This window comes from Acomys russatus, chromosome 2, assembly GCF_903995435.1.
Source record: "Acomys russatus chromosome 2, mAcoRus1.1, whole genome shotgun sequence".
Classification (NCBI taxonomy): domain Eukaryota; kingdom Metazoa; phylum Chordata; class Mammalia; order Rodentia; family Muridae; genus Acomys; species Acomys russatus.
The window spans coordinates 3,035,002-3,058,776 of NC_067138.1; positions in this window are offsets into that span (position 1 = coordinate 3,035,002).

The window sequence follows — 23,775 nt, forward strand, 5'->3', positions numbered from 1 at the left end:
GCAGGGTGTAGTCTGGTGGATTCCCTCCCGCTTCTCTCCTGCCCCAGCAGCTCACTGGTGCTTCTGACCTTGGCTGTGAAAAACTATTTTCACAGTCTGACTTCCTAGGATGTTTATGATGTTTCAGCTCCAGACCCCTCACCTGCACAAGGGCCTGCCAGGGCTCTCTGGTGGGAAGGACTCTAGGTAATGGTTTTTATCGTCACTAGCTTTTCTTAAACTGTAAAAAGGTCAGGCATTCCTGTAGTGTTCCATTAGAAAACAAAAACAAAAACAAAAACACCCCCAAGCCCTAATCTACCCACAACTGTGTCATCCAGACATGGATGAGGGTCTTAGGGATGGTGGGTAGATCGTCAGCCCACTAGGGAAGGCAGTGTGTGAGCAGCTGGGTCTTGGGAATGTACGTAAAGAAGCTCAGATGGTCCATACTACTGAGAGAAGCACTCAGGCTGGAGTCAGTGCTGGCCCAGTGATGGATGATGTGAACCTGACTTGTGGCTGTTTTTCAGGACCAGGCAGCTAAATGTCACCTGTGACACCTCTGTGGACCAGGAGATCTTCCTCCATTACTCCCTCATCCCATCAGTAAGTAAAGGTCAGGGAGCACAGGGGAGGGGGCGTACAGAGTCAGGGGCATCAAGGGGAAGGGTCAGTGAGGGAGGGAGGGTATTTGTGGTACTCCACCGTACAGCTCCTAGGCAGGCCTGCATCACGCAGGGGAGAGAGCAGACGGTTTCCCTCCCAGATACCCCTATTCAGCTTCTTACAGTGTGCATCCAAGCACACAGGCAAAAGAAAGCATTCAGGTCCCAGAGCCAGGGATATGAGGCTCTTGACAGAATGGAACAGGGTCTCTCTCTCTCTCCCTCCCTCCCTCCCTTCCTTTTTGGATGTGTGTACAGGTATGTGAACATGTGTATGCATGCATAGAGAGATCAAAGACAATCCTGGGTATTGTTCCTTGGGTTCATTTTTAAAAATTAATTCATCTACTTATGAATGTTTTGCTGGCATGTCTGTCTGTCTGTGCACCACATTGTAACCAGCGTTTGCTACTTTGTGGGTTCTTCTTCCTTCTGCCTTTCTCCATCCCTTCTCTTCCACCCTTTCAACCCCCTAACACTAGATAAGAAGGAAAAAAAGATAGAGAGGGAAGGAAAGCGACCCCTGAATAAAGCTAAGGATTGGAAAGGTGGTGATGCCATCGTTAGACCACTTCCTGCTGGTTAGGGGCATGGATTCCTTGGGGGCAAGTTTGATTTTCTCAGTCAGGAGATCTAGTTTCTTCTTGTGTGCCAGTCGACCACCAAGTCCCCTGAATGACAACAACCACTGATAACACCCCCCGGGGGGCCCTAGCACTTATATACCCTCTGAAAAGTTCCCAGAATTCCAAGTATCACACAATGGCAGAAACTCTCTGCAACTGGCAGGACCATGCCTCTGCTGGAGCACGAGGCAAATCCCAGTCAGCTGCTGTGAAGCAGCCACATATCCCCTCACCTGGGATTAAAATGAAAACATATTCTTATAATATTTCTGTATTTTTTTTAAAAGAAACTAAAATTCCAGGATCCTCACTACACCACGTGCATGTTTGGTGCCGTTGGATGCCCTTGAACTGGGATTACAGGTGGTTGTGAGGCACCACATGGGCAGTGGGATTGCACCTAGGTCCTCTGGAAGCATGTTCTTAGCTAAGCCATTTCTCTAGCTCTCACCTTGTTTTGTTTGTTTGGTTGGTTGCTTGGTTGTTTTTTTTTAGACAGAATCTCTCACTGGAACATGAGGCTTGGTGATTAAACTAGGTGCTGGACACCCAGCACCAGGAATCAACCTATCTCTACTGCCCAGCTCTGGGATTATAGATGTACACACCACATCCATTTGCTTGTTTGTTTTAATGTGGATGCCGGGAATGGAACTCAGGTCCTCGTGCTTGGGCAGTGAGTGATTTTCTAAGTAGGGCCCCAGGAAGGGCTTCTGTAGAGAAGTAAAGACAGAACTAAGGTCATCGTGGGCGATGTAGTGAAGAACATTCCAGACATAGGGGGAAATGTGCAAAGGCCCTGCGGAGGGTGGAGGAATGCAAAGTGGAGAAACTGAAAGCTAGAGAGGGGAGAGTCTAGGAGGTGGGTGGGGCCGGCCAGGAAAGAGTCCCGCGGGAGGGTCTGGGCAGGCAGAGTGGAGGACGGCTCCTGGGCTTGCACAGCGGAAGGAACAGTGGCAGCTGCCACCTATGAGTTCAGGAAAATGAGGAGAACCGTGCCTGGTGGTGAGGCCCGTGAACCCAGCAATGTGGGAAGCTGAGCCAGGAGGGGTGAACGCTCAGGGCAGTCTGGGCCTCAGAGGGAGCGTAAAACTCCCCCAAACAGCTTAATGAGACACAAGACCCTATCTTAAAGTAAAAAGCAAAAAGAGGGCTGGGCGTGTAGCTCAGTGCTAAAGCCCTTGCCCTGCATGTGCAAGACCCTAGCATCAATCCCCAGCGTGGGGAGGGGGTGGGGAAAGGAGGTCCAGGTTTGGGATGGATGGAGAAACAGCGTGACAGGAACTTGGTGAGTTTCATGTAAAACCTGATGAATTGGAGAAGTTTTCAACAGAAATGCCAGTTGGGTAGCATAACAGATCTGGAGCTCCTGGGTGAGCAGGGTGGGGGCTGGAGACACAAGTGTGTGTCTTCTAAGTCATAGAGGTGGCTCAGAGGTTAAGAGCACTGGCTGCTCTTCCAGAGGTCCTGAGGTCAATTCTCAGCAACAACATGGTGGCTCACAATCATCTATAATGAGATCTTGAGATTTGGTGCCCTCTTCTGGTGTGCAGGAGTACATTCAGTCAGAATACAAAGATAATAAATCTTTTTTTTTTTTTTTTTAAGTTTTCACTAGGGAAGACAGCAGGGACAAGGCACTCTATCCAGAAACCTGGGAAGGAATGACCTAGCCAGGGGCTTGGAGAAGAATGGGGAAAACAAGAGTGCACAGTGGCCAGCGCCCAGGGAAGAGGGTCCAAGGAGAAGCTGCAGTCAGTGCTGGAGAAATGTCGGCAATCAGACTGGAGTCAGCATTGCCTTAAGCGGTAGGTGCGATGGCGGTTGGTGACTTCAGTCACGGATCTTTCAACGTAACCACAAGATCTGAGGGCCAGTAGAGGTAAGGAAATAGAGAGAGCACGTATAGACACTTTTCAAGACATTTCTGATGAAAGTAGGATAAAGAATCCCCACATCTGGTGCTTAAGAACATGGTCAAATCCATAGAAACCAAGGAACACCTGACAGGCATGGCTGCCTTTCTACAGATTGGAACTAAGGTGCAGGGAGGATATGTCTCCCTCCCAGCCAGTGTGGGAGGGGAGCTGGACTCAAACCTTTATCTGTGCAGGGCCACACGGGGGAAGGCTCAGTATAGAACCTTCTGGGACCTCTGAAATACATGGCATCCCCGGATGCTTAAAGCTCTCTGTTTGCCCACATGTTTTCTCTCTCTCTCTCTCTCTCACTGAAGCCACCCTGATGACTGAGTCCCCTGATGCACTGTTCCCTCCTTACAGCTCTTCATCTCGAAAACAAAACAAAACAAAAAGGTAAAGGTATTTACTTTTGACAAGATCTGTCAAAGGGAATGACCTAATGGGTTGAATCAGGACCAAATATACTTAGTGACCCGACACTGGAGAATCTGGCTTCCAGCTCACGTCCTGGAAGCAAGTTGTGTGTCTGTCAGCCAGTAGCTATTTGTCAGATAACTCACTGGGGTGGGAGACAAAGGTATGAAAATTCTATTTTTACTCTTTTTATGTCCCCTTTACACCTCTATTTTAATATATTGTATCAAAATAGAGATAGAGGGTCATGATAATACATTGCATATACATTACAGGTGAATACCCATCACAGATAAGATTTTTAAAAAATAGTCGGGCACAGTGGCACGTGCCTGTAATGCAGCACTAGAGGAGGCAGAGGAAAGCGGATGATCTCTGTTAAGTTCCAAGGCCAACTTGGTCTACAAAGCAAGCCCAGGACAGCCAAAACTACACAGAGAAACTCTGTCTTGAAAAAAACAAAGGAGAATTAAAAAAAAAAATTCATTCCAAGCTGGTCATGGTGGAATGTGCATCTGCTCTCAGTACATGTGGCCCTTGGTAGGGGGAGATACAGGAGTTCAAGGCTGCCTGGGACCACATGAGATGCTGCCTCGAAAGCAAGACCAAAAAAAAAAAAAAAAAAAAGCAAAATAAATTAAATTAATATAAATTCTAACCATCGTAAACATATCACTTTATCACTGAGTGACCAGTCAGGTTCCTTAGCAAGCTGGTAAGCATTTCAGTTGTCATGGTAAAAGTTAAAATAGGGGCTGGAGAGATGGCTCAGAGGTTAAGAGCACTGGATGTTCTTCCAAAGGTCCTGAGTTCAATTCCCAGAAGACACATGGTGGCTCACAACCATCTATAATGAGATCTGGTGCCCTCTTCTGGCCTACAGACATTAGAAGAATGCTGTATACATAATAAATAAATCAATCATTAAAAAAAAAAAGTTAAAATAGATTAGTGTACTTTTTAAGTACTCCATGGAATTGACTCAAAAGACCCAGAAACAAACTCACAGACCTATGGACACTTGGCTTTTGGCAAAGAAGTCAAAACCATATAATGGAAAAAAAGATAGCATATTCAACAAATGGTGTTGGTCTAACTGGATGTCTATGTGTAGAAAAATGCAAAAAGATTCTTTTTTTTTTTTTATCACCCTGAACAAAACTAAAGTCCAAGTGGATTAAAGACATCAACATAAAACCAGACACACTAAATCTGTCAGAAGAAAAAGTGGGAAAGAGCCTAGAACTCATTGGTACAGGAGACAACTTTCTGAACAGAAAGAACACCAACAGCTCAGGCTCTAAGGTCAATAATTAATAAATGAGGACCTCATGAAACTGGAAAGCTTCTGTAAGGCAAAGGACACTGTCAACAGAACAAAGCGACACCCTACAGACTGGGAAAAGATCTTCACCAACCCTACATCTGACAGAGAGCTAATATCCAATATATATAAAGAACTCAAGAAATTAAAAACCAACAAACAAAATAACCCAATTAAAAATGGGGTACAGAACTAAACAGAGAATTTTCAACAGAGGAATATTGAATGGCCAAGAAACACTTAAACAAATGCTCAACATCCCTGGTCATCAGGGAAATGCAAATCAAAACAACTCTGAGATTCTAACTTGCACCAGTCAGAATGGCTAAGATCAAAAACTCAAGTGACAGCACATACTGGCGAAGATGTGGAGAAAGGGGAACATTCCTCCATGCTGGTGGGAATGCAAACTTGTACAACCACTTTGGGAATCAATCTGGTGCTTTATCAGAAAATTGGTAATAGTTCTGCCTCAAGACCCAGCTATACCACTCCTGGGCATATACCTGAAAGATGCTCTACCATACAACAAGGGCATTTGCTAAACTATATTCATAGTAGCTTTATTCGAAATAGCCAGAATCTAGGTGTCCCTCAACTGAAGAATGGATAAAGAAACTGTGGTACATTTACACAATGGAATACTACTAAGCTATTAAAAACAAGGAAATCTTGAAATTTGCAGGCAAATGTAACTAGAAACGATCATCCTGAGTGAGGTAAGCCAGACTCAGAAAGACACTCATGGTATTTACTCACTTATAAGTGGTTATTAGCCGCATAAGACAGGATAACCACACTACGGTACACAGACATAAAGAAACTAAATAACACGGAGAACCCTATGGAGAATGCATAATTCTCTTTCAGAAGGACAAATAGAATAGACCCTGGAAATGGTTGATGAGCTGGAACAGAGACTGGCGCCTACCTCTGATCCTCTCAGATCCTGTGAAAGACTCCACTCAGCTGGGCATCAAAACAGATGCTGAGACTCACAGGCAAACTTCCAGGTGGAGCTCAGGGAGTCTTATGAAAGAGCTGGGGGCTAGAAGGACCTGGGGCGGGGGACAGGAGTTCCACTAGGAGACCAATGGAGCTAACAAATCTGGCTTGGGAGGGGGGGCGTGAGTGCTGCAGAGACTGATGCAACAACAAAGGACCATGCATGGTGAGGACCTAGACCCTCTGCTCAGATGCAGTCGATAGGCAGCACAGTCTCCTTGTGAGTCCCATAATATGGAGAGCAGGGGCTATCTCTGATATGGTCTTTGGTGCCCACTCATTGATCACTTCCCCCTGGTGGGATGGCCTTGCCAGGCCACAGAGGAAGAGGATACAGGCAGGAACCTAGAGGCAGGGTCTGATATAGAGAGAGGCCATGGTGAGAGGGAGCGTTGTGTTTACTGGTTTACTCCTTCTGGCTTGCTCTGCCTGCTTCCTTCCTTCCTTCCTTCGTTTTTTCCTTCCTTTTTCCAACATAATATTTGTATTGGTTATTTAGGAATTGTCACATAGTGCACCCCATCACACTCACTTCCCAGTTCTCCTGGCTCTGCCAGTCCATCCCTGTGACCTACTCACCAAAGGAAAAGAAAAGAAAAAGGAAGGAAGGAAGGAAGGAAGGAAGGAAGGAAGGAAGGAAGGAAGAAAAAAAATACCAGCATCACCAACAAAAAACACAAGTCCAACTTGTGTTGTCTGTGCACTCATTGAGCCAGCCTGTTGAAGGAAACTGAGTCCTTCCCACCTGCACCCCCACCGGAAGCCATCAACTGTGAAGAGCTATGCTTCAGTATACTTCTCACAATTTTTAAGAGTTCTCTTTGATGACTTCCTGTTTAGGCGGCTTCTTCTTCTTCTTCTTCTTCTTCTTCTTCTTCTTCTTCTTCTTCTTCTTCTTCTTCTTTTTGCTGGGGTTGGGGGAGGATCGACACAGGAGCCTTCTATGAGTCTCTTTCTCAGGGGTAAGTATGCCGTCATCTATACCTCTGCAAAAGTAGCTTCTTTGACCTTTACAGTCCGTGGGAGAACAGATCATGGTCACTCACATGGCCTCCAGCATTAGCATGTGCCATAAACCTCAGCATGGTCACCAGTGGCAGAACAGATCACAGACAGCCTCATGGCCCTCAGCAGCAGTGCACGCCATGGACACCAACAATGTCTCCAACTGTAGCACGTAGACCAGGCTGGCCTGGAACTCACAGCGAACCCCCTGCCTCTGCCTCCCGAGTTGATTTGGGGTTGTGGTAGGTGTGTGTTTGGAATTGAGGTTGGTGTTAGGGTTAGAGTCTGGACAGGCATTTGGGTTAGGTTTGGGGTTGCCTTGGGGACAGGGTTGTGGTGGGGGTTGGGCATGGAGTGGCAGCGGGCCTTGGCAATGGCTTATGGTTATGGAGATTCCCAAGGGTGCGATGGTGCTGGGATTAAAGGCATGCGCTACCACTGCCCCCCTGCTTTCTAATAAAACCTAGGGCCACCTTCCCAGGGATGGTACCACCCATGGTGGACTGGGCCCTCCCTATAATTCACTAATTAAGAAAATGCACACAGGGCTCAGAGGTCCATACCTGTAATCCCAGCACTCTGGAGGCAGAGGCAGGGGGATCGCTGTGAATTAGAGGCTAGCCTGGTCTACAGAGTGAATCCAGGACAGCCAAGGCTACACAGAAAAACCCTGTCTTGAAAAAAAAAAAAAAAAAAAAAAAAAAAAAAACCAAAAAGAAAAGAAAGAGGAAAAATAAAATGTTCCAAAGGCTTGCCTACAGCCCAGTCTTATGGAGGTATTTTCTTATTCTGGGATCCCTCCTCTGAGATGATTCTAACCTGTGTTAAGTGGCAATAAAATCAGCCAGCACACCAAACAACACCAGACACAACCCATATTTAACCTCAAGCAATCCCTACCCCATCCCCAATCCCACCCCCAATAACAAACACAATTCTAAGGCTAACCTCAACTCTATCCACAACCCCCACCCGAACCCCAAACCCAACACTGAGTTTAATACCAGCCTCACTCCCAACCCCAATTCTAACTCCAAAAACATCCCTGACCCTACTCCCACCCCAACCTCAACCCCCTATCAAACCATATCCCCAAACACCATTCCACCCTTGGGAATCTCCATAACCACAAGCCATTGCCAAGGCCCGCTGCCACTCCATGCCCAACCCCCACCACAACTCTGTCCCCAAAGCCAACCCAAACCTAACCCAAATGCTTACCCAGACCCTAACACCAACCTCAATTCCAAACACACATCTACCACAGCCCCAAATCAAACACCAAACCCAACAGAACCACAATCCTAACCCTAGCCCCAAGCCGGAGTACAGCCCCGACCTGGAGTACAGCTGTCTACGACTTGGCAAAGATGCAGCAACACACAGCAGAGGAAAGACCACCATTGTGGTGCTGTGAAAACTGGAGTCTCAAGCATAGAAACATTAAATTGGACATGCATGGAACATCTGGCACAAAAGGCAAATCTAGATGAATAAGAAACCTGAATGTGAAACTTGCAATGCTGAAAGTATTAGAAGAAAACACAGCAGAACTCTGCAGAGCAAAGGTGCAAGAAGGGACTTTCTGAAGAGGACTCCATTTGCCCAGTGATCCAGGCTAACAGCTGACAGATGGAACTCAAAGCACTAAAAAGCTCTACAAAGCCAAAGAGACAATCAATAGAGTGATTTTACACATAAAGCCGAAGAGTGATTTTACACACACACACACACACACACACACACACACACACACACACACACACATTCTCTCTCTTTCTCTCTCTATATATATCACATATACATATACTATATATAATATATATGTATATTTTCCCTACCAAAGTCAATCTACAGATTCAGTGCAATCCCTATCAAAATTACAACAAAATTCTTCACAGACTTTAAAAGGACAATTTTCAACTTTATACAGAAAAGTAAAAATCCCAGGACAGGGTGCTGGAGGGCTCAGTGGTTAAGAGCACTCTCCGCTCTCCCAGAGGTCTTGACTTCAATTCTCAGCAACCACTTGGTGGCTCACAACCAGCTATAACTTGATCTGGTGCCCTCTTCTGGCCTGCCAGTGGGCATGCAGATAGAGCACTCATACACATAAAAATAAATAAATAAATCTAAAACAAACCAACAAACAGACCCAGGATAGACAAAACAATCCTGAACAATAAAAGAACTATTGTATGCCCAAGCATTCCCAATTTCAAGTTGTACCACCTAGCTAGAGTAATGAAAACCACATGGTATTGGCATAAAAGCAGACATGTTGGATCAATGGAATCAAATTGAAAACTGAGACATGAGTCTATACACCTAGAGATGTGAAGTTTTTCTTTTTGAGACAGGGTTTCTCTGTGTAGCCTTGGCTTTCCTGTTTACCCTTTGTAGAGCAGGCTGGCCTCCAACTTACAGAGAGCTGTCTGCCTCTGCCTCTGAGTGCTGGGATTAAAGGCATGCATGTGCTACCACTGCTGGCATGATTTTTTTTTTTTTTTTAAATAAAGAAGCCAGAAATGCACACTGGAAAAAAGACAGCATCATCAACAAATGGTTAAGTTGGTTAAACTGGATGTTGCATGTAGAAGAACGCAAATAGGTCCGTACTTAGCACCCTGCACAAAACTCAGCATAAAACCAGACCACACGATGCTGAGTCATCTCCCTTAGAACCTCCTCTGAGGATCAGAGTAGGGCTCTTACAAATGCAGTGTAATCCAAAGAAGTAGTCACTGTACTTATTGCAAGAATTTACCTTCTATTTGTCAGGAAATATTTTGCATTCCATCCCCCCCCCCCACTTCAAGACAGGGTTTCTCTGTGTAGTCTTGGCTGTCCTGGAATTCACTCTGTAGACCAGGCTGACCTTGAACTCAGAGATCCACATGCCTCTGCCTCCCAAGTGCTGGGATTAATGGTGTGCACCTCCGCCACCCCCACCACCTGGCTTCCAGACAGTATTTAAGAATGAAAATACCTCTCACCTCTCCTCTCCCAACATCTGATCCCCACCCTCAAGGAGGGGGTCCCCTGTTTTGAGAAAAAGGGGGGAAAGGAGAGGGGGAATGGGAGGAAAGGAGGAAGGGGTGTGTTCAGGATGTAAAGTGAAAAACAAACAAACAAACCAAAAAAAAAAAAAAAAAAACCAAACAAACAAAAAAAAACAACCCAACCCACAAATGAACAACTACAGCAACAACAGCAGCAAGGAAACAGCCGAAACCAAGTACAGACTTTAGGAGCGCCAAGCTAAGCAGTTTGTAAAGAACTGTGCTGCCACCTATCGGCCCCTGAACTGTAACAGCAGGCTGTGCACCGGTCAAGATTGTATGAAAAATGTATGGAGAGCTAGCTGTCCTGTTCCTGTCCAAGATCAATAAGATACACCCTTGGCTTACGAGAACACAAGTAAGCGTAACCCGGCCACAGGTCACGTTAATAGACACCCTTAGCAGCACGAGTCGAGTCTATCAGATAGAGCTGGTCTGTGAATACAGTGTCTTGAAGACTGAACTTAAAAGACTGTCTAAAGACAGGTGCTGGTGAAGGCACTGTTGTTAGGATAGGACATCCAACAGTTCTTTGCAGAATTTCGATTTAAAAAAAAAAAAAAAAAAAGAGGAGGGCTGGGGAAGTGGCTCAGCGGTTAAGGGCACTGTCTGCTCTTCCAGAGGTCCTGAGTTCAATTCCTAGGAACCACATGGTGGCTCACAACCACTTATACTTGGATCTGGTGCCCTCTTCTGGCGGTGGCAGGCATACATGCAGATAGAGCATTCATATATGTAAAACAAATATTAAAAAAAAAAAAAAAAAAAAGAGGAGAGCTGATGGGCTGCTGTACTGTACTGCAGTTGGGGTGGGCGCCACACTTCCTCATTCAGGTCCACGAAAATGCCACTCTTCCGGAATATACCCGTTTCACACTTGGTCCCTTTTCCATCCTCCAGTCGCCTCAAGCTTCCTTCCTCCTCCTTAACAGCTGCCAGTGTGTTTATGCCGGTCTCTCAGTAAGCATCCTCGATGGCTCAGCTACATAAATGCATCTCGTTCCACAAAATTAAGATTGCCTGTCCAGTATACTCAGGGGGTTTTGCTTATGTTTTAAGAAACTTGATTTGATTTTTTTTTTTTTTTTGAGACAGGGTTTCTCCCTGGACTTACTTTGTTGACCAGGCTGGCCTCGAACTCACAGCGATTCACCTGCTTCTGCCTCCTGAGTGCTGGGATTAAAGGCATACGTCACCACACCTGGCTTGATTTGATCTTGAGAAAGCAAATTGCTTTATTATTTTAGCAGTTTGTTCCATGACTCCCAAATGTGTGTCCACAGAGCTGTTGTCTTCTGGGCCCTCTGCGTTTTACAGGTTTTCTTCCTGTCAGTCCGAAGCCCCGCAGAGGACCACCCCCATGATCTCCCCATGATCACAGTGCCTCAGATCAAAGATGCACCAAGCCTGCACTGTGAGTCCTCTCACTGCTTTCTGAGGTTTGATCGTGGCTCAGAAGAGGTTTGGGGACTGTTCTCTGGACCAGTCTTCAAGGTAGCACAGCCTGATGTTCCAATGTTGATGTCTGGTTGTAGGCAGGGAAGCTGACTCACAGCATGATTGGGGAAGCAAACCTTTGTTCTGGGTTTCACTGGTGAATTTAAAGTGGCATGTCACCACTGTTCTTGCTGTGTTCACACATCAGCATTAGTACTGTGATGCCCCCAGGGCTGCCAGGGAAACCAAGTGTATATGAGCCCCTTTGGGCTGCCTAAAAATGACCAGATCCCATCCTGTGACACGTGCTGTTCTACAGGGTCCTCTGGCATCTTACGTTATTAGGAATATGCACAAACTCACGTTAAAATGGACCTTTTGAGTTTTTTTCCTTTTTCTTTTCTTTTCTTTCTTTTTTTTTTTTGGAGGGGGGTTCTTTCTTTCTTTTCTTTCTTTTCTTTCTTTCTTTCTTTCTTTCTTTCTTTCTTTCTTTCTTTCTTTCTTTCAAGATTTATTTATTTATTATGTATGCAACATGCTGCCTGCATGGGAACCTGCCCACCAGAAGAGGGCACCAGATCTCATTATAGATGGTTGTGAGCCACCATGTGGTTGGTGGGAATTGAACTCAGGACCTTTGGAAGGACAGCCAGTGCTCTTAACCTCTGAGCCATCTCTCCAGTCCATGGTATGGATATTCTTGTGTGTGTGTGTGTGTGTGTGTGTGTGTGTGTGTGTGTGTGTGTGTGTGTGTGTGACTTCTCATCAATTCCTGGATAAGATGAAGCAGCCTAGAAACAAGGCATGGCTCCCGTGCTATAGCCTCTTGCCTCCTAATGACAGAGTCTGGGAAGAGTGACGTGCAGAACTGGCAGTCTCCACAGATGCAGGCAATGCCTGGATACACTGAGCTGGCATTCTGGAGAGGGCTCTGTTAAAAACCTCAAGCACCTACAGCTTGGGTATCTTCCAAGTGCAGGACATTTTGAACTTGAGAATTGTACTTTCCATTTACCACCATGTCCTCAAAGTCTGTGTCTTCCCAGATGTCTGATTTAACTACCAAGAAGCTGCAGTCGGCCCGTGACAGGCAGAGCTCAGTGGCTGTGTTAGTGATGAGCGAGAGCAGAAATGCCCAGTGCTACGGGGATGGTCCAACCAAGGCACTGGTCCGTGTTAACCAGAAATCCTCATTTTGTACCTGTTTACCTTTAATCCCAGCACTCGGGAGGCAGAGGCAGGTGGATCTCTGTGAGCAAGTTCCAGGACAGCCAGGTCTACACAGAGAAATCTCAAGAAACAAATAAGCAGCAGCAACAACAAAAATTGCCACTATTATCTTTTTCTTTCTTTCTTTCTTTTTTCTTTTCTTTTCTTTTCTTTTTTCAGGGTGTCACTTGCTTAAAAATTACAGAAAGTATATAGTGTATAGGAAATTTATGGAACTGGAAAGGAAGAAAAGAAGAAAGAAGGAAGGAAGGAAGGAAAACGTGTTCATGCTTCTTTGTACTCTTTCCGGAGTTGAGGGGAGCTTGCGCCCCCTTGTGTTCATCATATGCAACAATTACGAATTGGCTTTCTGAATATTGGCTCAATGCCTACCAGAGAAAATTAGGGAGCCCATCTCTTAGATAAATGCGTGTGGGAGCATGGCCATGCTCCCAGGCTGTGATTACTCAAAATGGCTCGAGAAGAAATCTCCAGAACTATCTCTTATTCCCTTTTGAGATGAGTGTTGTGGGGTATCCGCCAGAGAAGGCTCCTTAGACATGCAGGCAACTATGCTGTGCTTGGGATCTCAGTGAAGCCCCAGCCTTTCTCAGGCAAGCTCTTAAGCACAAAAACCACATTCTGAACTGACATGCTTCAGTTAACAAGAACAGTTAGCCAGAAGCAGAGCTACAGAAGCCAAAAGCAAGGTTAGTACATTTAGAGACTTTCCCAGAACTAAGGACTTATAGGTGGACTAGGTCTTTGTTTTTGTTATGGCTGGTGATACTATCTCCACATCTCCACACTCCCCCACCCCTGCACCCCCAGACAAGGTTTCTCTGTTTAGCCCTGGCTGTCCTGGAACTCACTCTGTAGACCAGGCTGGCCTCGAACTGACAAGATTGTCCTGCCTCTGCCTTCCCGGGTTCTGGTGGTGCTATACGCATGCTGAGTTCTACAGCCTGGGTGGTACTTCCATCATGGAGTCAGTTGTGCTAAGATCTGGGGGCTGTTTACAACGAGAGCAGTGGTTTTTGCATTGATAATTATGATGCCACAAGATGGGGTTTACAGAACTATGCACTTTTCACTGGTGCAACCACAAGAACGGAAGCCAGGAATGGACTGAGACTGACCGAGTCTAGACCATCTGATGTCGTTCCCGCAGATGGAGTGTTGGTGAGTTCTTCTTGGGATTCACATCTCTGTTGGTTTGGTCAGATGTCCATTTGCTCATTCTGAGCTGGTTAACAAAGACCCTACACACACACACACACACACACACACACACACACACATTTATCTGCTCTCAAACCAAATGGTTTAATGTATCAAGTTTGTTGGCTTTGAAAGCATTCTGGTCTAGACATTTGGTGTTGTTTGTCTGTTTGCTTTCAGATTGCTAAAGCCATTTTTTTTTTTTAAAATCTGGTTTTGCTTGTTTTTTTTTTTTTTTCTTTTGGAACTTTGAGGGTATTTTTGTTTCTGTTTTGTTCATCTTGTTGTTGTTGTTTTGTATTTGAAATGGTTTGATTTATTATTATTTGGCTTTTGCTTCCTACATACCTCAAATTTAAATTTCAGCTATTTATCCTGTGACCTTGCCAAGCTTTTACCTTTTGGCATTATATAAGCCACTGATGATAGTGACACTGAAGACAAGAAAAGCTTGTTCCCTCCCACGCAAAAGTGTGGAGGCGACAGGGCAACACCACATGACCTGCAGCAGTCTCACAGGAAAGCACAGCATACTTATCCTGTACCTGGGTCAGAAGGAACTTCATCGGATGGCCTAGGAACCTGCATATGGGGCATTGGTCACACATTCTGCCGAGCCTTCTCACACTCACAAAAAAAGCCTGTAGGGGAATCAATCTTGAGACTCAGTGGGAGAGAAAAGGGTCTCATGGGAGAGACAGAGAGAAAGGTGATCCAAAAGCAATACACAAAACTGACCAAAGATGTATGTTCCCTAGACAGGCTACTATTCAGGAAAGGCAGACACACACACACACACACACACACACACACACACACACAAGCACATACACACACACACACACACATACAGACACAGGCACACACACACACACACACACACACACACACACACACACACACACGTGCCTGAAACAAGGTTTTGAAAAAGGAGGCGCGTTTGGAGATAAGCTGCCCTCAGGTATTCCAGCTGCCTTTATATGTGATAGTCATCAACCTGAAAGCATTTGGGTGATCTAAACATTTATATCCAAACTGGCTCACCTTGCACTCTTAACAAAATCCCAGGGTTACAGTTGTTAAGGGAGAGCCATTAGGGTTAGGTTTGGATTAAGCTTGGGTTGGAGTTAAAAGGTTAGGTTTGGGGGTTAATGATAGGATTAGGGTTAGAGATTAGGATTTAGCTTTTGGGTTAGACAGAGAATGAAGTGGGTTGTGTGAAGTTATCTACAGGGTTGTGGGTTAGTTTTGAGGTTAGAGTTGTCTTTATAGAGATTTAGGGGTATCAGGGTTAGAGTCAGGGTTAGGGTTTGGGGAGAATTGAGGTCAAATAATCAATTTTATAATGATTTACACATTTTCCCCCAAAAGATCTGTCTATTTATTTTATGTCTGAGTGCTCTACTTGCGTGTACACCAACAGGCCAGAAGAGGGCATCAGGTGACATTACAGATTGTAGTGAGCCACCATATGGTTGCCAGGGGGTTATTGGGAAGCGAAGCATTCCTGTGGTCACATCCAGCGCTGTCAGAAATGAGTTTCTGGTGCCTGAAGCCATGAGGTCTAAGTCAACTAAAACAAATTCTTAAAACAGTAATGTATAGCCAGGAGTCCTGAATGTTTGGAACCTTTATGTTCAAGGAAAGAAGGAAACTGATCACACGAGGGACTGATGGAGTTCCCTACAAGTCTGTAAAATCAGCCAAGACTTCACATCAGCCTGTGCCGAGTCCTCACAGGTAGGTTGCTGTCCCAATACCACCCCCTCCGTACCTGTAGCATGGGACCACCTCCCCTCACTGTGGTAAAACCAGTCACTGAACTCCAAAGAACCTGTATCACACACTGACAAGGACACATGCTGATTTCTTGTGACTTCTTGCTGTGCCTTGTTTCTTGCTGGCAGCTCAACACTTGATCTTTGTTCCAGGGAGACATCTCATTTGTTACAGCATCTCTGAAACAAGAGACTTGTTCTCAGATGAAGCAGAGGAGTTTAGGATTTTCCCAGCATGCATTTTCTCTTCTTCCCAAGCATGGTTCTGGTGGATAACACTCACCAGAGCTAAAATCAGAAATGAGGATTTGTGTGCTAGCTCAAAAATTAGCTTCATTTGCAACTTATTATTAAAGTTATAAGAGTAGCTGGGTTCCCAGGAAATAAAGGGTTTTTGTTTGTTTGTTTGTTTGTTTTTTGCTTGTGTGCTTCTTTTGTTTTTGAGGCAGGGTTTCTTTGTATAGCCTTGGATGTCCCGGACTCACTTTTTAGACCAGGCTGCCTCTGCTGGGATTAAAGGCATGCACCACTACTGCATTCCTTGTTTTTTTTTTTTTTAAGATTTATTTATTTATTGTGTATACAGTGTTCAGCCTGCACACCAGAAGAGGGTACCAGATCACATTCTAGATGGTTGTGAGCCATCATGTGGTTGCTAGGAATTGAACTCAGGACCTTTGGAAGAGCAATCAGTGCTCTTAACCTCTGAGTCATCTCTCCAGCCCTTGCTGAAAGGATTAAAGAGGCTGCAGGAAGGTAGCTGTTGTATCCATCTTATGCAAAAATAACTTAAAGATATTAAAGCCAACATACTGTTAATTTGGGATTTAAAAAAATTATCTCGATTTGTAATCTCCACTTCATCTCTCATTTCTCTGCCTTCTAAGGCTGAAGACTGTGTAGTGTCTGAAAAAAATTTTTTTTTTTTAGTTTTTTTGAGACAGGGTTTCTCTGTGTTATCTTGGCTGTCCATCAGGTAGTTGCTGGGAATTGAACTCAGAACCTCTGGAAGGGCAGCTGGTGCTCTTACTCTCTGAGCCATCTCTCCAGCCTCCACATTTTGGAATTCTGACTCCAAGAATTATGAAAAAAGGGCTATTTTTATTTTGGGTATTTAAAAAACATTTTAAAAATAGGAGACTAATATAGCACACAACAAAGATAGGAAACTTGAACAAATGTGAAATGGCTTTTTTTTTTTTTTTTTTTTTTGGTTATTTGGGACAGGGTCTCTCTGTGTAGCCTTGGCTGTCCTGGACTCGCTTTGTAGACCAGGCTGGTCTTGAACTCACAGAGATCCTCCTGCCTCTGCCTCCTGAGTGCTGGGATTAAAGGTATGCACCACCACACCCAGTGATGTTTGCAGTTTTAAAGCAATTCAGACAAACAGAAAATATCTGAACTGGTCTTTTTATGAATAAAAAGTAGTAATACCTAACTTTTTAAAAACTATATGTTTCATTAGAAATCTATCTTTTAGCTGGGCATGGTATATCTACATAACGATCCTAATCAGTACCACTAACCATGTACATGTACAAATATAATTATACGCATATGCATATGTAAAAATACACATATAAAAGCACATGAATATACTCATATACACATGCAAAGATAAAAACACGTACACACATGAATATATGCATGTATGCACAGATAAGTAGTCACATAGGCATATACATAAATATATGCATGCACATCCATAAATATGGTTATAGACAAAATGACTGTATTCATGAGCACACACGCCACACATTATTATACATATGAACACAGATGTACAAATAAACACATGTATACATGAAAGTGTAGCCACACAAATGTACACACATAAAAATACATATCTACACACACAACCAGATATACTCAAAGATACACATAATATAAACATGTATAGAAACAAATATAAACATATGCAAACAATTGTAAATAGACCCCTATACACACATAAATATACAATTTTACAAACACATATAAAAATATAAACATATAGATATTCACATATCTATAAAGTTCAATATACACATGTACATACACAAACATAAATATACATATGGACACAAATATAATGTACACACAAACATGGAGGCACATGTACATAAATATACACATGAATGCACACGTAAAACCACAAAAATTACACATGTACATGCATACATATACACATAAGTATACAATGTAAACACATACATAATTTACAAATAAATATACTCATGCACAAAAACATTAATGTTCATGTACACACATAAATACTCAAACATGTGTAGATACAACATATATGTACACAAATGTAATACACATAAATACATATATGTATACACAGGTACACAGATAAACATATATACACATAATATATGCATTCACACATACATATGTATAAATGTATACAGCATAAACACATAAACCCACAAACACGAATATGCATATGTGTACATATGTGCAAATACATACATGTATACCTGTGTACATGCACAATTATGCACACATATACATTTATCCACACACATTAGTATGCACATGTATACTCATGTACACAAATAAACATACATGTACACACATTCATACACATAACTTGCCAGTGCATGGGGGTGGAGGGGACTGGGGAGGGCTAAGATATATATATTTGGTTTTTCAAGACAGGGTTTCTCTGTGTATCCCTGGCTGTCCTGGACTTGCTTTGGAGACCAGGCTGGCCTCGAACTCACAGCGATCTGCTTGCCTCTGCCTCTCAGGTGCTGAGATTAAGGGCATGCGCCACCACGCCCAGTAGTTTATTTATGCTTATTGAGTACTTATCCACTATTCACCTACTAGTTTGGGTGATGCCTACTCTAAAACCCAGCACTTCTGTCATGCCAAGTAAGGTCTCTGCCATGAACCCGAACTCAAGCTAGCAGACTAATGGTGCACAGAGGATGAGACAGGAAATAAGGTTTTCATCACTTCCATATCCGGATGTCAAAGTGCAGAATATGGCACCCCTGCTTACTCACTCTCACCAGTGGAACCACGTGAGCTGTGGAGTGTCTGAGGCGATGAGGCCAACTGTGAGGCTCAGACGATGGAACCAGGGTTGCAGTACTGTCACCACCAGTCCTTTCTGGGCTGAGGTACTTATGAGAAGATGGAGGGAGCACGGAGAGCACCTAAATGTGATCCCAGGGGAGTGACCTAAGCATGAGAAGTGGCAGGCAGAGAGCATGGACGGGCTCGTCCGGGAGGTGTCATGGATGCTAAGAAATCCTCAGGTTAAGGGACAGGGGGTCACCCACAGGAAGGCTGCCTGACATGGCAGCATCTGTGATCTTTGAGGGCAGCGTAGACACCGCTGCGGAGGACTGAGATTCAAAGCGGGACTGTGCGTCCTGGTGGGGTTTGGCTGTTTTGTGGGTTGGACATTGGTCTCTGAGTGACTCCCTCTCAGTACGAGGCACTTCCTGTGTGGGACCTTAAGTGGAGGCACTGAGGCACAGTGAGGTGCTGGACGTGCCCTTCATCAAAGACAGCTCATCCTAAGGAGAGATGGAGACGGCCGGGGTCAGAGGCTGCCATGTAAGCGACACGCCACAGAAGAACAAGGTTAGAGGAAACTCTGCTTGCCGTGGAGGAAGGTCTTGGGCGGGGAGGGGAGGACGAGGAGGAGGAGGGAGGGGAGGAGGGGGAGGAGGAGGGGGAGAGAGACTTACCTAGACCTGGACTGTAGCCTCCAGACCCGGAAGGATGCTCTTTCCATGCCTACGTTTGACCATCACTCATAGTTTGGCCAGGACAGGTGGGCAAAGCGTCTGTGGGTCCAGCTGTCAGGACTTCCTGGTGACCTCATCTCTAGCAGCAGCCATCTTTTTCACTCAGAGGGTTGTCCCAATATAGGAGTGACCTTCAGTGTCACTAACAGAAAACACCATCATAGCACCTTCTTCCCACTAATTTTCTAGTTGTTTATATGGTACCATTTTGGGTGTGTGTTGTATGGGTGCTCACAGGTGGGCTCCTGTCCACATGTCCACACATGTGAAAGTGCATGTAGACACCATTCAATGACATTGCAAGTCTTCCTGCTGCATCGGCACACACATTTTTTTTTTTTTAAAGACAGGTTGATGGTATGTTCATGCTCTTGCTAATGAAGCCAAATGAGCCTTGCTGTTCTGCCTCCATCTAGGAGCAAATGTCAGCTTTGGAAGCCTCTAGAGTCCAGGGCAGGTAAGAGGTGCTTTGCAGAGTTCTGTTGTCTGGAGCTGCTGAGGGCCTTTGCTCCTTCACAACTGCCATCTTGTTATTTGTGTCCATGGTTTCTCCACAGCATAACTGAAGGCTGGGACCCAACAGTAAAGCCCACTGCAACACACTACCTAGCCCCATGTGTTGTTTATCCAATTTAAATTACGTGTTACTTAAGGCATAAGGACTGGTTTATACATGTGAGTGGACATGTCAGGAACACAGGCGTGCAAGGGTGAGTGCAAGCCAACACCCAGATATCCATATCAGACGACCCTATCTATAACATTCCTCCTTATTGAGATATGGTGACTCTGGGCACAGAGAACTGCTACAGAAAACTAAACACTGTGCCACAGCAGTAAAATCCACTGGGCCTGGGCAGTAGGCCTGCTCACTGTGGAGGAAGCATGGACATTCAGGGCTTCACCCAGTCCTTAGGAGAAAGCACAGCTGTGGTACCAACAGTGAGGAGCACAGACCCAGCTCTCTCGAGGGCTGGGAGAGCTGTCTGACATCAGCCCTATCGTTACTTAAGTTTCAACAGTAATGACGTCATGCTTGTGGGCCACATGTTTCATTCACCTTCATGCAGAAACAATAGATGACGGCCTGACAGCTAGTGACTACAAGGGGACCAGGCTGGCAAAGCGGCAGCTGCCGTGGCTGGGCAGGGTGAGGCTCAGAGCTGTGTGATGAAGATGAGGCACTTCTCTCCCATGCTGAGTGCACTGGCTGAGAGGAAGGGGACTGGATGTATTAAATTATCCCAGGCCAAACACGAAGTTTTGGGGGAAAAAATTGCTAACAACCTAACGAGCAAGTAGACCAGGGTTAACCAAGAACCCAAAGATGTGAAGATAAGAAGTGTGGTCCTGCCTGTGAACAAAGCAGAGATCTCAGTAATCACTGGCTTTATCCTCACCCAAAGAGGCCCAGGCAGGAACTAAGAACAAAAGTGGGCCCAGGCCAAAACATGAGCTAAAAGAGACCTGGCCCCAAACCTGACCCTGAAGAAGTCTGGGCCTGAGTCGAGAAGAGGAATATGAAATGAAAGAGCTCCAGGCAAAGCAAGAAAAAAAGAATGACTTAGGCCTAATGCTTTCACCGACAGAGGCTGAGTACAGACCAAGAAGAGAAGTGGTCAAAGCAAGAACAGGAATATTCCAGAGCTTAACACTCCCCCCGCCCCGACAAAGGTATGGGTCCATACCAAGAAGAGAAGTGGGCCTGGGTCCACATGTGACCCCGAAGAAGCAATGGCCCAAAAGGGAAGAGAGATTGCCCCAGGATAATCCCTCAACCGAAAGAGGCCAAAGCAAAAAAGTTAAATGCTTGTGGGTAGCCATTATCATGAATAAGGCCCAAACCGAGAAGTAGAGTGCGTGGGCAACACTCTCGTGTTATCCAGCCAAGGACAAATCCTCACCACAGTGGAACTAGGACCTCCTCTTGGCTTTCATGGTATCTAGATCACACCTGACCACCAAATAATCTGGAAACCTCAGGTGCGAGGAGTGTGTATGTCTCTCCCAGCAGTTGTCCATGCCCAGGTCCTTGGTCAACTTGGATGCGTTTATCCCAAGAGTGAGTTAGCCACCACCAAGCACCCCAACAAGGCTGGAGCCACTGTAACAAGAAGACTTGGAAGTCTGATGAGAGATATTCACCTCCTTAAACTCAAGGTTCTCTAGGCTCGACCTTCCATTTTTCCAACCAAGACCATATTCTCACATCCTGTGTGTCAGGAGAGCAGCAGGGTGTTGTCTGGGATACACATAAGTATCAAACAACGTGAGCACAACTTGGGATCAAAGGTGTATGGACCACACCCAGAAATCTCATCTGTGCCCAGCTCTTATCTGCATTTCTAGAGACTGAGGACAACTTTACAAACTAACCAGTTGTTTCACCAATTCTTTGTAATTTTTTTGTTTGTTTGTTGTTTGTACCTATTTTTATTCATTTCAGCCCTGAGTTTGGTGATTTCTTGTCATTTGCTCCTTTTGAGTGTTATTACCTCTTTCTGTTGTAAAGATTTCAGGTGTGCCACTTCTTACTAATGTGAGATAGCTCTATTTATTTGTTTGTTTGCTTATTTTGATGTAGGCAGTTAGTGCTATAAATTTGCCTCTTAGAACTGTCTTCACTGTGTACCACAAGTTTGGGTATTGTATACCCATTTTTACTCAATTCTAGGAGGTTTTTAAGTTCTTTTGTAATTTCTTTCTTGACTCATTTTTTAAAAAATTCAGTCGTGTTTTTTTTTCAACTTCCTTGAGTTTGTAAGCTTTCTGTTGATACCCAGCCTTAGTTTGCAGTTTTCAGATAGGATGCAGGGTGTTGTTTCAATTTTCTTGTATCCATTGAGGCTCAATTTGTGTCTGAGTATATGGTCAGTTTTGGAGAAAGTTCCATGAGGTTGAGAAAAGGTATATTCTTTTGTATGTATGTTAGTGGTGTGGTTGTTTAAATAAGAAAGCCCACCAGTGGCTTATATATTCGAATGCTTGATGACCAGGGATTGTAACTGTCTGAAAGGATTAGCAGTATTAGGAGCTGTGGCCTTTCTGGACAGTGTCACTGAGGGTGGCTTTGGTGTTTCAAAAGCCCAATCAACTCCCCCCCCACCTTGTGCCTTTGGATCAGGGTGTGGACCTCAGCTCCTTCTCCAGGACCATTCCTCCCTGTGTGCTGCCATGCTTCCTGCCATGATGATAATCAACTAAGTCTCTGAAACCGTAAGCAAGCTTAGTGAAATGTTTTCTTTTATAAGAGGCACCTTGGCCATGGCATCTCCTTACAGAACAGTGTGATAAAGACAGGCGAGGCATTCCATAAATATCTGTTAGGTCTATTTGGTTTTTGATGTTCATCAGTTAGCTCCAGCACTTCTGTTTAGCTTTAGTCTGCACAACCAGTCCATTGACAAGAGTTGGGTACTCAAGTCACCCACTATTACTGTGTGAGGGTCAATATGTGATTTTAGCTGTAGTGGTGTTTCTTTAATGAACTCGGGTGCCCTTGTGTTTGTGCATAGGTGTTTAGAGTTGCAATATCTTCTTGGTAGATTTCTCCTTTAATGAAGATAGTGTGTCCTTCCTTGCTGGAGTCTGTATCTGGCAAGTTCAGTAATCCGGGATGGAGATGTGGAGTCAGTGAAAAAAAAAACTCTGACTACTTGTTGCAGTTTGAGCAAGTGGCCCCAAATAGCTTGAGCCATATTTATTTATACAGAATTTTGAAGCATTACACATATACAATATCAGATTAACCTTTACTTATTATCTAAAAATTTCAACATGTATTAAGTTTCTCTTGTTCCCACCTAGTTAGTGATTGACCTTTGTCCATATCTAAGAAATATAGTATTATAGTCCAAATGGTTATGTCATATCTAAATACACCTAAGTATTGCAAGCCAAATGATTATATCTAGCCAGGCATAAACAGTTTGGTTTGTGCACAGGCTGGAAGCAAACATGCAGTTTCAAAATAAAAACAATTAAAATCTAAGAATAAACCTCGAACAGCAAAATAACTTTTACATCTTATTATCATCTGAATCAATATATTCATAATATGTATTAAGTTATCTTATAAGCCAATTTTGTGTAATTATACAATATGGTCCTACTCTATTACAGCTTTCTCATTAAGCAGAAATAATTATCGTTTTTCATTATCCAATACTATTTTCTTCCTTGCCCAAGGAAATGAATCTTTCCAGTTTCTTTTAAGATCATGACAAATTTTTACTTACTAGCTTGTCCTTAAGTTAAGTTAACTTGACCTAAGAATGAACTCTCACTATTGACCTTTAGGGCCTCATCTCAGTAGGTCCTGTCTCTTCAGACTCTATCTCCTCTTGGTGTTGACCTTTCTCTCGCTCTGATGCATT